The following is a 15,359-nucleotide window of genomic DNA, read 5'->3' as shown; positions in this document are numbered from 1 at the left end:
ATCTGTCTTTCCTGATGCGTAAAAAAGCGTTTTTGATGTTTCATTGAAGCTTCAAAGTGCAAAAAAAGGTTTGAGTTAACAGCAAATATTTTCTAGTATGTGCACACATTTGGTTCCGAGTTCTTTTGGAGAGCCTGGTTCATCTGGATTTTTTAATATCAGCTCATACCGGTCTTTGGTGCATCCCGGCTGACAACTGTTTTTTTTCTTGCTCCCTGCCAATTTTAAAACAATAACGCATGGTCCAATATTATATAATATCTATTTTATAAAACAGCAGTAAAAAGAAAAAGAAAATTAAGACGGGACAAAAGGCTTGCGATCGAACAAATGCACTTACAGTGGCCTTTTTAGGCACAGATTCCTCATCGTCGAAGTCTTCATCGATTATCATTATGGGGGTCAGGATTCTCTTCAGCACTTCCCAAGTTTGTTTAATTGCAGCTGAAACTGTAGGTGCGGATATTAGACTGACTCATCGATGAGGGTAGACGATTGCACTTACCTCTAAGTCGAAGTATTCGTGCTCTATAATCGCCAGTGTTATCGCTGTCAACCTTCTCTGCCTAATGTACAACAGACACTGCTTTGCCATCGAAATCTGTCTCGTGCTCCGGATGGAAATCGCGGATGTCATACACTCGCACAATATACCGGCGAGTGTCATCCGAATCGTCATGATCTAGAAAGCGAACTAGGGCATACATCGCAAAACAAATCGCATGTACAACGTGCTAAAAATGCGTTTTTGCCGGACGACCAGCTGGCAAGACAAGGACGGCGTGGATTGTGCTCAGCTCAGCCACGCATAGCCATCCGACCAAGCAGTCAAGGCTTCCTGTCCAGGCGTGAATGTGCATTGATAACATTATCAAAAAGGTTGCCTATGTGAGTGAAAATTGTTAACAGAGATTTGTGCTGCGTGTCAAAATAAAGATGTAATGCTTCTTAGTCGTTTTTGCAATTTAGCTGCTTCATAGCCGACGCATTCCAGATCTTAAGGCGTTTGCACCTATGTTTGCACTTTACGGCTTGAAAGATTTTAGCTCAAGCGCACGCATTATATTGATTTGTCTCTATTTTTTAATTAGTTCGAAGTGTTTATATCGCAGTACGAATTGTAGCTTGTACTGCCATCATGTCCAGGACACCTAAGGGGTGCATGCTCTATTTAGAGTCATTCTTTGATGGGAACGAGCTGCCGAGATCAACGCGGTAAAGGGCGTCTCGCCCCGTGTCGAACACTAGCTAAGTGCAAAGCGTGATGTTGGACGGTGTTCATGGTGCAGAGGAACCCGCTGGAAATTCAACAGTTCGCGTGTACGACTGGTCAAACGAGGAAGTCGACGAGTGCGAAGATTTTGGGCAGAGGGTTGATGAGGAACGCCATGCGCATAACGCAAATGAAAATCATGAAGGTGAAGATGGCGGCTTCGAGTCATTTCCTAGTCTAAGCTCCGGTTTCTCAGCAGAGGACATCATGACCCAAGTCATGGACTTTGCAGTCAACTTTCGTCTATCGCGGACACAAGTAGCGCACTTCATGAAGCTAGTTAGTTTTTTTACTGAAAAGAAACAATTCCAGGCACGAAGTTCCTTTTCAACAAATTTGCGGGAATCTTGACGGAAAGAACGGTCTTTCATTTCTGCTGTCCTGAATGTTTGTTCCTTCTTGACGAATGTGACGGTGACCTCAAGAAAAGGAAAGAAGTGAAAGCCACATGTGCGCAATGCAAACAGCTGTATACTGGAGATACACCTATGGCGCAAGGAAATTTCTTTGCCAGTCTTCCCATGGGGCAGCAGATCGCTTCAATTCTATGATCTCAAAAAATATCCAGCTCGCTTAAATATTCCTTAGATCTACTGTCCCATCGTTCAGAGGCCGTCTTCATGACAGATATTACAGACCGGCGTTTGTAACGGCAGCTACGCAAGGATCTAGGTCTCGGTGCTATGGACTTGGCCATGACGATAAACTCTGATGAAAGTCCGGTTTTCAACTCGTCGAAGTTTTCTATATGGCCTGTTCAGACTATAATTAATGAGTTGCCTCCAGGCTTTCGGTTCAAAATGGTAGTTTCCATGGTGCGGTACGGCCAGGGCCAATCAGATATGACATTGGTGATGGAGAAATTTCCCAAGCAAATGGTCTCGCTCGCCGAGACTGGGGTCAACTAGACGTGACCGAGGGACATTTCACTCAAAAGTGAGTAACCCTTCTGTCTTTTGTAATTTTCATCTACAAAACGTAAAGGCACGTTATCTGTCCCTCCACACAAATCCACAACCAAAAAAATGAAGAAACACATTAACAAGTGTAAGGACGATAGGAATGAAGAAATTCTTGTTGCACAAGCTTTTTTTTCTCTTTGGATGCGCTATTCGTGTAATCTGATTATGACTGCTGTATAACACGTCAAAAGCTAACCAGCCTACGAAATATCTTTTTACTTTTAAGATGAGGCGCCAAAATGAATTGCGATTTTTTTTGTTTTTATGTGTTAGGTAATTCCGACGAATAATGTTATTGCTGCCAAAAGACCAATTGTCCACCATAAACTTTCGAGCTAAGTGTAACACCGGTGTCACACGGCCACTAGCAGTCGTCATTGAGCCCGATTTTCATAGGAATTCTGGACCACAGTTGGCACCCGCCCCTCAGCTTGAACAAAGGTGCCGATCTGGACCGCGGAATTTTATCCTAACTGGGCTCGATCGCGACTGAAAGTGCACCATTTGAAAACCATATCACACCATCCCATTTTTTCCATCAGATATCTTACTTTCCTTTTTCGGTCTTTACAGGACTACTGTTTCACTGGTACAGCTGATGACCCAGCCAAGGCTCTGATGCAGAACACAGTGCAGTATGATGGATACTTTGGGTGTGGCTGGTTTTTGCACCCTGGCAAGTGCATTGAAGGTAAGCAAACTCACTTGTATACAAAAACATCTAGCTCACTACTCTTTAATTTGTGTGTGGGCTTTACCATCACTGTTTTGCCGCTGTAATTTGGTTTGAACATTCTAATTTTCGCTACACAAATTTGTGCTTTGACCGTTCCTTTTGCAATGTAATTTTGCCTCAAGTAAAGGTCAACGTGCAATCACGGCACACCAGCCATTCTTTTTTTTATTTTACAAACTTTTTGAAAGCTTAATGCGAACTTCACATGAGCATGCACTGACGCGGCTGTTGGGAGTGCCACATGTATGCAGGAATATTCACACAAGTTGGAATAACCATTATTCATTGCAGCAAAGGTTTATTTGCCTACCCTCCTTAGTTTTGTACTAAAATTCGTGCCCCTGGTGCCCGGAGTCACACACGGTAGACGTCTGCCGTGCAACAAACTTTAGGTGTGGCAACTGTGAAGGCACCCATGAAGCGACATCTAAAGAATGCCCAAGAATCAAAAAAGAGTTCGAAGTTCTGAAACAAATGGTCAGGGATAACTCAACCCATAGAGAAGCCTCAGAAAAGATCCCGCGTCGACGTCGTCATCGACGGAATCGCTCAAAACAGGGTGGAGTTCGTGTACCGCTTGCGCCAACGCCATCATCTTCAAATAGAACGCCCAAGAGCACAAGGAGGCCTCAGACGGAAAAGGCTGCCCCCGTGGAAAAGTGGCTGGCGCTTGCAAGCTCTCAGTCTTCTAAAGAGACTCCATGCTTGATGCTCCCATCGAAGCCCGCTTCTGTTGGTGAGGCTTCAACAGTCGACTGCCAAATGATCCCGGTGCTGCGATCCATTGTGAATGTCATCAGGGCCATGCTGACAAGAATTGACACTCCATCTGCTCGAAGTGGACTACAACTGCTCGACGCGCTGAGCCCCGTCCTAGCAAGCCTTGAGTGAAGACATGACTGACAATCACCAGTCCTTTCGTAAGGAGGTCAGAGAAGCGTCGATCCTTCAGTGGAACGCGAGAGGTCTAAGATCTCGCATTGCCGATTTTCGTCAATTTGTTCTCACTAACCGATTTGCAATCATTGTCATCTGTGAACCAAGATTATCCCTTCCAATAAGACTATCCGGCTACGAGACAATATTCTCGTCAAGCAACATGAAAAGTAGCAAGGTCGCCGTTTTTATTCGCCGTGAACTCACGTCGTCCAACCAGTGCAACCTCATGACGACAATCAGTATGTCTGCAAGAATGTTAAAAATAGGAAAGTCACCTTTGCACTCTTGGGGGTGTATCTGTCTCCATCAAGTGAATTTGACACCAAAAGACTAGAAGACATCTGAAAAACACAACCTGGTCCATGGATTATCACCGGGGACTTCAACGCACACCATACCATTTGGGGAAGCTCAAAGGTTAACGCGACGGGAAGACGGCTAGCTTCATTAGTTTCCAACAGTGGTCTCTACCTGCTGAATGACGCGAGTCCAACATTTCTGCGGGGAATAACGTAGAGCAGCTGCCTCGATCCATCCCCACTTACCTCAACATCAAGGGAATGGCTAACACGTATACGTCCACCACGATACGAAGAATAGATTGGACTGTCTTTAAATCCCAGATTGAGGACGCTGGTCACAAAGGCCTCTCTTGTGGACTTCAACAGGCTATCAAGAAAACGGCACAGACAGCCACGCGCACACACACGTGTTCTCCAAGGTATTGTGAATTTGACCTGGAATTGGACCGGCTTCGTGCGATTCGCCGTCGTGCTGAAAGAAGATATCGACGTACTAAGTCGATTCAGGATCTAATAACAGCCAGGCGAATGCAAAAGAAGATACAACGCCGCATGGATAAACTAGAGGCTCAGCAGTGGTCGAAATTTTGTACGTCGCTAGATCCCCGCAAACCGCTATCTCAAATATGGAGAACTGTGCGAGGTCTACGTTCTGTTCCGGAACAGCGCTCCCCGTTCAAGGCCCTAGCACTATTCCAGCGCCGACAAAACATTGATGTGGCGGAAAACATCTGTGCTATGATTGCGGGCCAGCCAACTCGCACAGGTTCGCTTATATTGAACCGTATTCCAGATTCACGAGATTCACGCATCGATCTGCCTTTCACGACGCAAGAGCTTGACGCGGCGATGTAATCGGTCGTCGTCGCCTGGTCCGGATGACATGTCTTACCGTATGCTATGTCACCTTGGTGAACGGGCACGAAGTGCGCTCCTTAATATCTATAACGAGTCCTGGCAGGAGGGCAAAGTTCCTGAAGATTGGAAGATCAGCCGCCTAGTACCGCTTCTTAAGCCTGGCAAGTATCCCTTAGAGATTACTGAAGTAATCTCTAAGGGAGACTTGCCGACCAATTGCGCTGGCAAGTTGCGTTGGGAAAGTAATGGGGCGAATGATCCTCGCCATACTTGAGTGGTACCTTGAACATTACGAAATCTACCCGGACGCCATGGCTGGTTTTCGACGTCACCGATGTTCTATCGACAACGTTATCGATCTGGTAACCTATGTTCAACGCCAAAACACGTGTAAGAGGTTATCTGTCGCAATGTTCTCAGATATAAAGGGAGCCTACGACAACGTTCTTCATGACGCTGTACTTGAAGCATAGGAATCGGTGGGCCTAGGCGGTCCATTATATCGTTGGACACGCAGTTATTTTCATAGGCGGTCTCTATTTCTTAACTCTCAAGCTGGCCCAACCTCGCAACATTATACGCACCATGGAGTTCCACGAGGCGGCATCTTGAGTCCCATGCTTTTCAACCTTGTACTCATGGGTCTGGTGGAACGACTTCCGAACACAGTTAAAATATCAATGTATGCCGATAGCATCTGCGTCTGGGCATCTGGTGTGACACGGCCGCAAGTACACGCCAGGCTTCAAAAAGTTGGCACGTCAACATCGGTGTACTTAAATGAACAAGGCCTCAAGGTCTCGCCAGAAAAATGCGCATTGGTCGCGTTTAGCCGAAAGCCAATGAGATCATACGATGTCTCTATCGACGGTCAACGCATACCTTATGTCAGGACCCACCGATTCTTAGGCGTAATCATTGATCGTGACCTCTGCTGGAGTCCTCATGTGGCCTACCTAAATAAGCGCCTGACGGATATCTCTAATGTGTTTAAGTTTCTTGTAGGAAATGTCTGGGGTACTTCAGTAGATGCAATGATGCAACTGTACAGGACGCTCTTTCTTGGGTATTTGCGATACAGCTTGCCTGTGCTGACCAACACCTGCAGAATTAATATCCGTACACTCGAAAGCGTCCAGGCCCAGGCACTTAAAGTGTGTCTTGGATTGCCGCGCTGCTCGTCAACGGCTGAAACAATTGCCATTGCACACTATTTCCCAGCCAATACTCATATAGTCATGGAAGCATTCAGAGCACACGTAAGACACCTTGCTCGAGCCCCTGCCCATCATCTAGCCTCACTGCCAGAGGATCGACCACGTGCTTCCTTTTGTGAAACAGTCCTGCCCTATCGTGCATACCTTCCATCAGGTTATACAGCTCCAGCGAAAGTTCCGTTTCCACCATGGTGCTTGGCTCAAGCGAATGTTCGACTAATGGTACCAGGAATACGAACAAAAGCCCAACTCTCGTCTCCAGCACTCAAGCAGCTTTCACTGCTCTTGCTGTACGAGACATACAACGAGCATCATTTTCTGTACACTTACGCTTCAACCACGGTGAATGGGTCTGCAGGATCGGTGATCTTTCCTGCAAAATATTCCACCATAAAGATTCGACTATCTCACCAGACTACATCGACTGCCGCGGAGCTTGCTGCTATTCCTTGGGCACTTCGTGTAATTTCTGAAGAACTACCCAAGAAGCGGAGCGCGTTCACTGACTCCAAGGCTGCTCTTCATTGTTTGGTTTCTGCCTTACGCCGAGGACCCCACGAACAACTAGTTCTAGAAATCAGACTGCTGCTTCACCACCTCGTCGAGCAAGGACACGACATCATGTTACAGTGGATTCCAAGCCACTGTAGCATAATGAGCAATGAACATGCCGACGCAGCAGCACGATCTGCACATGAGGAGGGCTTGCAAGACTCCATTCCATTCTCAAGAACAGACGCTGCAATTAAAATTCGTGTGCTTGCAAATGAAGCCATCAAAACTTTATGGAACACACCAAGCTTGAAGCAAACACGTCTACACCGACTGGACCCATCCCTCCGACTTCGACCCCCATCTGGACTCTCTCGATTCCAAACAGCAGTACTTTGCCGAATGTGGCTTGGCGTCGCCTACACAAGATCTTTCGCCTTCCAAGTCGGTATGGACGACAGCGCGGCTTGCAGTCACTGCGGAGTCGAGGAGACTATCGTACACGTGCTTTGCTAGTGTCCTCAATACAGCGTGCACCGGCTGTCACTAGCGACCGCGTTGGCACGCCTTGACGACAGGCCACTTTCAGAACAGTCAGTTTTGGAATGCCGACGTGAACTGTCGTCGCAGCAAAAGTTGATCAAGGCTTTGTTGACTTTTTTACGTGACAGTGGCCTATTAGAAAGAATATAATGACCCCATTCCGTCCCTTTTCATATTTTTTTTCTCACGATTTTATTTTTGTCACGCTCTTCTTTCCGTCTTTACTTCCCCTTTCCCTTCTTCTAGTGCAGGGTAGCAAACCGGAGGTTTAAAGTCTGGTTAACATCCCTGCCTTTCTCTCATTTGCATCTCTCTCTCTTTCTCTTGTTTTCTTTATACTTGTTCGGCAGGAACAGTCAAGTATCCCGTCAACACCACAGCTCTGCCCAACAAGACTAAAGAAGGAATGATCAAAGACATGGCTGAAGCTCACAGAAGGGGAGTGAATATTCGGGGAGTGGAGGGGCCATCCCCATTCATTAATTTGTTGGGATACGATATTGTGCGGGCGTCACCCCAGACTACATGCACTGTGTTTTGCTTGTCGAGACAAGTCAGTTTATGGAGTTGTAGTTGTCTAGTGTTGGGGCTCTATATCACATAGTATCACCACAATGTGTTAAGAAAATGGATCAAGGGCTATGCGCCATAAAGTCACCAGAGGGCATCAGACGCCAGCCGAGATCTGTTCAATTGAGAAAGTTTTGGAGCGCAAATGAGTGGCAGCAGTGGCTTTTATATTTCAGCCTTTTGTGTGTTGATGGAATGTAGCCAGCCAAGTACATCAAGCAGTTCAGCCTGCTGGTAAAAGCAATGTACCTTCTACTTACAAATACTGTGTCAGCTGAAGACATACGCCCGAGCACAATATGCCTTGTGCAATTTGTTGTTAACGTTCAATTCATTTATACCAAAAAGGAATTGACATCAAATGCGCATTTATTGCTGCACCTTGCAAAAAGTTTAAAGGACACTGAACTTTCTGACAGATTGTGACTTCACTGTGTGGCACAGGATTGTACGGTGCACTGCATAACACTAGGAACGCTTTGCGGGCTACGTGACAGTGCCCACAGAAACAGTTTGTGTGTACGTGCGTGTCCGTGTAGTTTTCTTTTTATTCTTTTTTTAATCCTTCTCTCTCACACCTATCGCATCCCCTTGCCCCCTCCTCCAGTACAGGGTAGCCAACCGGAGATTATCTCTGGTTAACCTCCCTGTCTTTCCATTGCCTTTATCTCTCTCTCTCTCTCTCTTGCAAAAAGTGTTACAATGCAAGGAACACTTTGGGCGCACTCTCGCATTGTTTTGAAGCAGAAATAGGCAAGAATTAAAAGCTCATAACTTTTGCAAAGGGGGTGCCTCATCAGCTGATGAGCAGGGTGCTAATGGCAAACAAGTAGGTCCATAGAAGGCAACTGCATGTCGCCAAGTTAAAGATGTTGTGGGCTGTGATATGCGCAAGGAGGAATCGCTAGCCCTTTTGGGCAAACCAAGGCTTGTCAGTGTGTCTCTTCGTAGATTAATTGAGGCACAAGTCCCCCAGTGGGTCACTGGCCCTGTTTAGGACCATGACAGAGTTCGTATCTCTGGGCACGTGTTCTACAGCGAACAATACCAGAGGCCTGACAAAACTGACTGCACAGCTGTACTACTGCCAAACAATATGCATACAAAGATACAGCATATTGACTCAGTAAGCTGCAGCGACAAAAAGATAATTTACTTTGTATCAACGAGCTATGTTAGTTCTCTCTGTTCTGGCACAAAAAACATTTCAAGTGTTCAAAAGTGGGTGGCAGAGAAAGGCATCGGAGGTTGACAGTAAAACAGCTGCATGCCTTTGGATTGAATGTGATGGAAGGTAATTTTATCGCGATCTCGTCAATCGTTCCCAATCATAAATTTTCTACTTACCTTTTATTTACATTTGGATTTTTATGAAATAATTTTGAAGGCACCTTGCAGTACTTTTTCTCCCTAAGTATGAACACACTAGAGTGAGTGCGATGCATGTCCATTATTATATTCCTGCAGAAAATTTTAAAATAAACATTGAAATAATGTGATATATGAGCAGCGCAGCGTTTACCTTCTTGATTCCTCAACACGCTTTCCCCTTGGGTCCATGCCCATAGCAGTGTTGTTTCTCACTTTTTCTTTCTATGGTGACATCTTGCAACCCTTCAAGGTTGGCACTTGACAAGCGTGCTGAAGAGTGAGAAAAGAATGCGGACAGAGTGGTTGAGACACACTTACAACCACCACACTCCCGTTAGCTATAGAAAATTGAAAGGGTGTGCACCCAGTAAATTTTGTTGCAGTTGGTTATAAATGCTTATTTTCTCTTAGGCGACTTACAGTGGTGTCTTTCCAGGCCACGTGTGATGCTTAGAAGATTTAATGTCATGGTTTTCAGGAAATTATTATTCAGCAAAGTTGAAGCTAGCTACAAAATCGAATTTAACACTTCAGGTGTTGGTTTTGTTCACTTCCACCCAATAAATTGTTGAATGTTACTAACAAATCAATGTTACTTGCTCTGGTATCTTTGACTGTTACTAATGAAAGTTTCTAAAAACATCTTTCAGCCTAACGGACCATGCGGGTGGTCAACTTCACACTGTCTTGCCTTTCGACATTGATGTCATTCGCTTGATGAGTTATGTGGCTCTGAGGCTTCCTGTGGTGTTCTCCGAGCACTGTGGACATTACCGATCGCTATGTTTGTGCATAGAGCATGATGGGAGACAATACTACTTTGTTGCAAGGCTGTTTGCCAGATGCACGCTGGTGGCATGCACCAGGTGACATGCTGTTGAAGAGATTTCGCTTTGCAACTTTATTTCAGACATATTATTGTGGCTTATGAGTTCTGAACATGGAAAACTGAATAATTATTTGTGCAGTTACTGCCTACAACATTAATACTTCACTGACCATAAATATGAAATAAAATTCTCTCATTAGAGTTAACCCAGAACAAGCTTGTAAAATCAGTAACCTTAAAACCATGCGGCATGCTTACAAAATGAATTGCAAATATGTTCTTCCACTCCTATACCTCGACTATGCCACTGTGGCATGGGAATTTCATAAACTTGTTGACTGGAAGCTACTCAGAACCGCTTTGTTATTTGCTTGTAAAAGTGTCCTATTGTGAGGACCATTGCAAAAGGCCACTTTACTTTTGCCAGACTAATTATTCAATTGAATCTTGTGTGAAAATACAGGATTTCTGCTTGTGCTTTATTATGTCCTCCTAGAACTTACATTCTGTATTATTGTTTGTTCATTTTTTATTCCTTTGTACAATGCTCTACATTAGTCTGCATGATCACATTTGCTTTTTTGGTATTATTTTGTATTGTTTGTGTATTAACAACGGTACTTTGCATTGTTTGTTATCTCATGTATTGCTTCGTTTGTTTTTGTTAACATAATTATTTTCTACTACGTAACAGGATGTCCCTTTACAGCCTTATGATCAGGGAACTCCTAAATCTTCAATTTTATAACCCATATTAGTAACTCAATAATACATGATTCTGATTCTGAAAATTAAATTAAAGCCGCCCACATGCATTTTATGGTAATGTCAGCGCTGTACTTATTAAAGATAGTGCCTTTTGCTTTCATAGGATAAACAAAAGAAACTTCATGAAGCAATCTTTGTGCCCCTGATAATGTTTTCCCAGAAGCATTGAGAAACCTCATACTGCAACAAGTGGCATGAATATTTGTGGTAGAACAGCATCTAAAACACTTGTTGAACATTTTCTGTTTCTTTGCGTCCAAGTTTCGTTTTTTTCAGCATTTGTTCTTTGGTATATTATAGTTGCATTGAATAAAGTGTTTTGATAGTTTGTTCCTTATGTGCGAACACTATGCCTCTTTGCCATTGTATGTTTTTCTAAAGGTTTAATCATGTAACCCCTAATCATGGGTCTTTGGATAAATGTAGTTACGTAAATAAAAGTTTTATGCTGTTCATCTAACACATCACCTGCTTTATTTCTTTCAAACATGAAATAAAGTAGAGAGCATCTGATCCCATTGTGTACACTGCTTCTATATAAGCCTCACAAAATTATGTATTGAAACGTTTTCGCCAAATCGGTAAAGGAATTGCTGTTTATGAATTGTACATATAAATTGCAATTATTGTACAATTTAAAAATATGGTGGCACACATACAGAAACAGACATATGAACGTATGTCTTCACAGGCGGCTGGCCCCTTCTGAAGTTTGACAGATACCTAGCCTTCGATTAAAGTGAAATAATATTTGCGCCCCTGTACTACTATTTTCCTTGTTTCTGCAGAACAAAAACTGCATAGACATATGACCTTAACAATGTGGGTTTGTTAGCAAATATTGAATACATCACCTGGCACCCTCTTAACCCTGTATTCAATAACGCAACTTAAGTTAGAGCGCATGTTCGACTTGATTTAAATGACGCCTGTCGTGAACGCACCGGAGGAAACGCAATGAGCGTCCTGGGCACGTTCATGCCAGGCGTCACTCAAATAAAGTCGAACATGCGCTTCAACTTAAGTTGCATTCTTGAATGCGGCTTTTAATGTTTCGCAACAAAATAATATGCGCTTTTTCTCAATTCTAATATGCTAAGATGATTCAATGGCAACTTTCATCGCGCATATATCAGTTGCATCTAGATGCATGTTAAATACTTTCATTATAGGAACAAGAACTATCGATTTTAAGATTCATAAAATATCTTTACAGGTTAACTGCTTCATGTAAACTGTGATACGATACACCCGTTTGGCTCCCAACTGGGACCATTTACTGCCCATCTCGTCTGTACCTGAAGATATGGCCAGTCGGTGTCCAACTGGAACCAGCTGGCTTCTACTCAGCCTCCAAGTGGAACCAGTTGCTGGCCAATCGGTTTGTGCTTGGAAATAACATGCCCTGTTGGCTCCTAGCTGGAACCAGTTCATTGCTACTTAGCCTCCAACTGGAAGCAGTTGGTTACCACTTTGTCTCCAACCGGAACCACTTGCTTCCCAGTAGGCACCCAGTATAGACGAGTTGGATTTCAACCGGAACCAGTTAACACTTGGAACCACTTGATAACAATTGTAACCTATTGAGTTCCCTGCTCGGGATTTTGACTAGGAATTGAAAACACATTCAACCAGATGCAATACGCAAACTTTTCATCTTGTGGAACATAGAAACTCATATAAGAGTTTTCGCACCACACAGGAAATGCGTTTGATGCCATACAATGTTTGGTTTATGCCTTGCGATGTTCACAAGCTATGCCTAACTCCAAACACAAGCTCAGGTGGTTGCACATTGTGAGACGTCGGCAGTCGACCCTGCGATATCACGAGGATCCAGGCAAACGCTTCATACCTGTCGGGGCAAGAATGGTGAGAAGTATGTGCAGGGAGAAAAATGACACATATGTGTGATATACCACTGGTGCCATAGTACCGACGTATAAATGCATTTAGGGTTTCAATAATTTTTATGTCACAGTTACAAATATCTATAGGTACTGGAGGTGGACAAAAATGGGCACATGAGAAGTGGCACCTATTCAGTGGTGCGACAATTGGTGCAGGTCAAATATGACAAATTTCCAAAAGGCTATTTAATATAATGCGCCATTGTGAGCCTCAGAGCGATCAAGTGCATCACCCTCTTCTCACCTTTGTAAAAGTAACTAACCGAGGTTCACGTTTGTAGCCTATTTCTGTTTTCTGGTTCTTTATTGCGTGATCAGCAATGGCCGACCCTGCTGTGTGTGACCTGTACTGTGTGTTCTGTTTATTTCTCTGAGGGTTGTCGTCTTTCTCTTTCCTCTTTTCTCCCCTTCTTCGTGCCTTCCGTTTTTGTTTCAAGATTTCTCCTCTTTTCTGAAGAGTAGGCAGGCGTTATGCCTCTTCCGGTGGAATTTGCCAGCGTGCTCCTTGCTTTGCCTTTCCGGTCTAGTGCATATAGGTTTTGGAAACGAATAACAATAATAATAATTACTTAAGAGGCGTGCTAGCTTAGGACATACGTTGGAATGAAATTCTGTATATGCATGTATTCTGTCGTGATTCCTCGATTAAGCACAAGGAACGTGCAATCACTGGCAGAACTTTGGACTTCGGCATGCAGTTTTATATAGACCAGTAGGCTGGAAACTATATATAATGTGCACATAAAATAAGACATAACATCGTCTGCCTCTATCTCACAAAGTCCATTATGTTGCTCTAAATCCTACCAGCGCCTTACGATATGCTTTTACCAGTCACATCAATGGCAATATAAAATATGAAACTTCTTTATAAAACTCAGCACCTTTCCACACTGTGAAGAAGGATGACCAGCGAATTTGTGTATGTAGGCCCCTTCATGGCAAACTCCACCTCCGCTGCAGGTCGGCCCGGCATTGCACTATATTCTGAATTGGCGCGCGTATGGCGAGTGCTTAACGCCTGCTTCACCTCTGCCGCGGGTGGGACCGGCATGGGAAGAGTGAGCATGGGCTCACTCTTCCCATGTTCCAAACAATTTTGTCCTATCACCCGACCTTTTGCATCTTTCTTTTTAATCAATGTTTAAATTTATCCTATTTCCCTGCATATTGGCGTAAAGGTCGTGTTATCTTTATTGCGAAACTCAACCGCCCTACTGACTCTCCCTCTTCACACCAGCCTATTGTTATGAACTCATTATTTGGCAGAATTCTCGAACGTCTACTAAATTCCCACCTCTACTACTTTCTTCATTCCAATAACTAACTTCATCAGAATCAATTTGGTTTTACTCATGGGAAGAGTGCGCCCACCGCTTTATACAAGCTTCGGCAAACATTACACGCTTATACGGACAAGAAACTACACGCCATTCTTACTTGTTTGGATTTCAAAGGTGCTTTCGACAGCGTCTGGCACCCGGTAGTTCTACACTTCATACGTTTACACAACTGTCCTTGTAACATGTACCACCTCCTCAAACCCAAACCATTCTTAGAAAATCGTATGGTTACTTTCCGCTCAGAAGCTGGTGAAGTGTCCGCCACGCCTACGTTGGGCAGCCCTCAAGGGTCGCCTGCCCGCTGCTGTGGAACATAGCTCTTTACGGTTTGGGCGTGTTTGCGCAGGCTTACGCCGATGACACTGTCATCGTGGTCTCCGCAGCCAATCGTCGCCACTTAGAATCCCAAAGCCTCTTTCACACTCAGTCTCATTTCGGACTGGGCACAGCGCAATAAAGCTACCATTAGTATTTGCTCTCCTTCCCCAATAGTAATTCATCTTCATCTTCGCACACCCGTCAGCCCATTGTTTGCATTAATGGTACCGCACTTAAATCACAGTCCAGTATTAAGATTCTTGGCGTGATATCTGACACGCATTTTCCATTTAATGAGCACTCAAACTATCTTCGTACTAAATCGGATCTCCTTTCCTCCCGTCTCCTCCTTTACCTTAACATGCACTATTCGATGCCTCCATCTGTTCTCCGTCTCCTATATAATCAGGTTCTGCTTCCTTCTTTAACATATGCTTCCCCTGTCTGGTGGCTGACTTTTCCCACTTCCCAATTTAAACTCAAAATTACTTCAATTTAACGTACTCTTTTTCTTGCAATAACCGGCACATTTCATACGACGCGAACTTCGTCTCCAGGTCTTGGCCAATGCACTCCCGCTCCCCATACAACTCGAACGCTTAAATGCACAAATCTCATTATGCGCGCTTAAAGCCCTTACCTTTTATGGCCCTGCCACTTACAATCCTTTGCATATCCAGCACCTTCTAAACCCTTGGAAATTTCATCCAAGCCTTAAGCAAGGCTTCATTTATTGTCGCCTTCAACTTCATCAGGTTCCCACAGTAACCACTCTCCCTGTGTATCATCTATATACACACAGATGGATCATATAATTCACATTCTGCTGGCGCAGAATTCATACTTTGCAACCCACATGGCCACATCACAAAGGTTGGCAGGTATAACTTATCGGTGCCACTAGCTCATATGCCACACAAATTGTTAC

At 44.1% G+C, this 15,359-nt stretch overlaps 1 pseudogene; it reads left to right on the top strand.

The window, feature by feature from the left end:
• Positions 1–1,264: 1,264 nt before the first annotated feature.
• LOC126530333 (uncharacterized) lies at positions 1,265–9,144 on the top strand (annotated as a pseudogene).
• The last annotated feature ends 6,215 nt before the right edge of the window (positions 9,145–15,359 follow it).

This window comes from Dermacentor andersoni, chromosome 5 (genome assembly GCF_023375885.2).
Source record: "Dermacentor andersoni chromosome 5, qqDerAnde1_hic_scaffold, whole genome shotgun sequence".
Taxonomy (NCBI): Eukaryota; Metazoa; Arthropoda; class Arachnida; order Ixodida; family Ixodidae; genus Dermacentor; species Dermacentor andersoni.
This window is presented reverse-complemented; position numbering and strand designations above follow the sequence as displayed.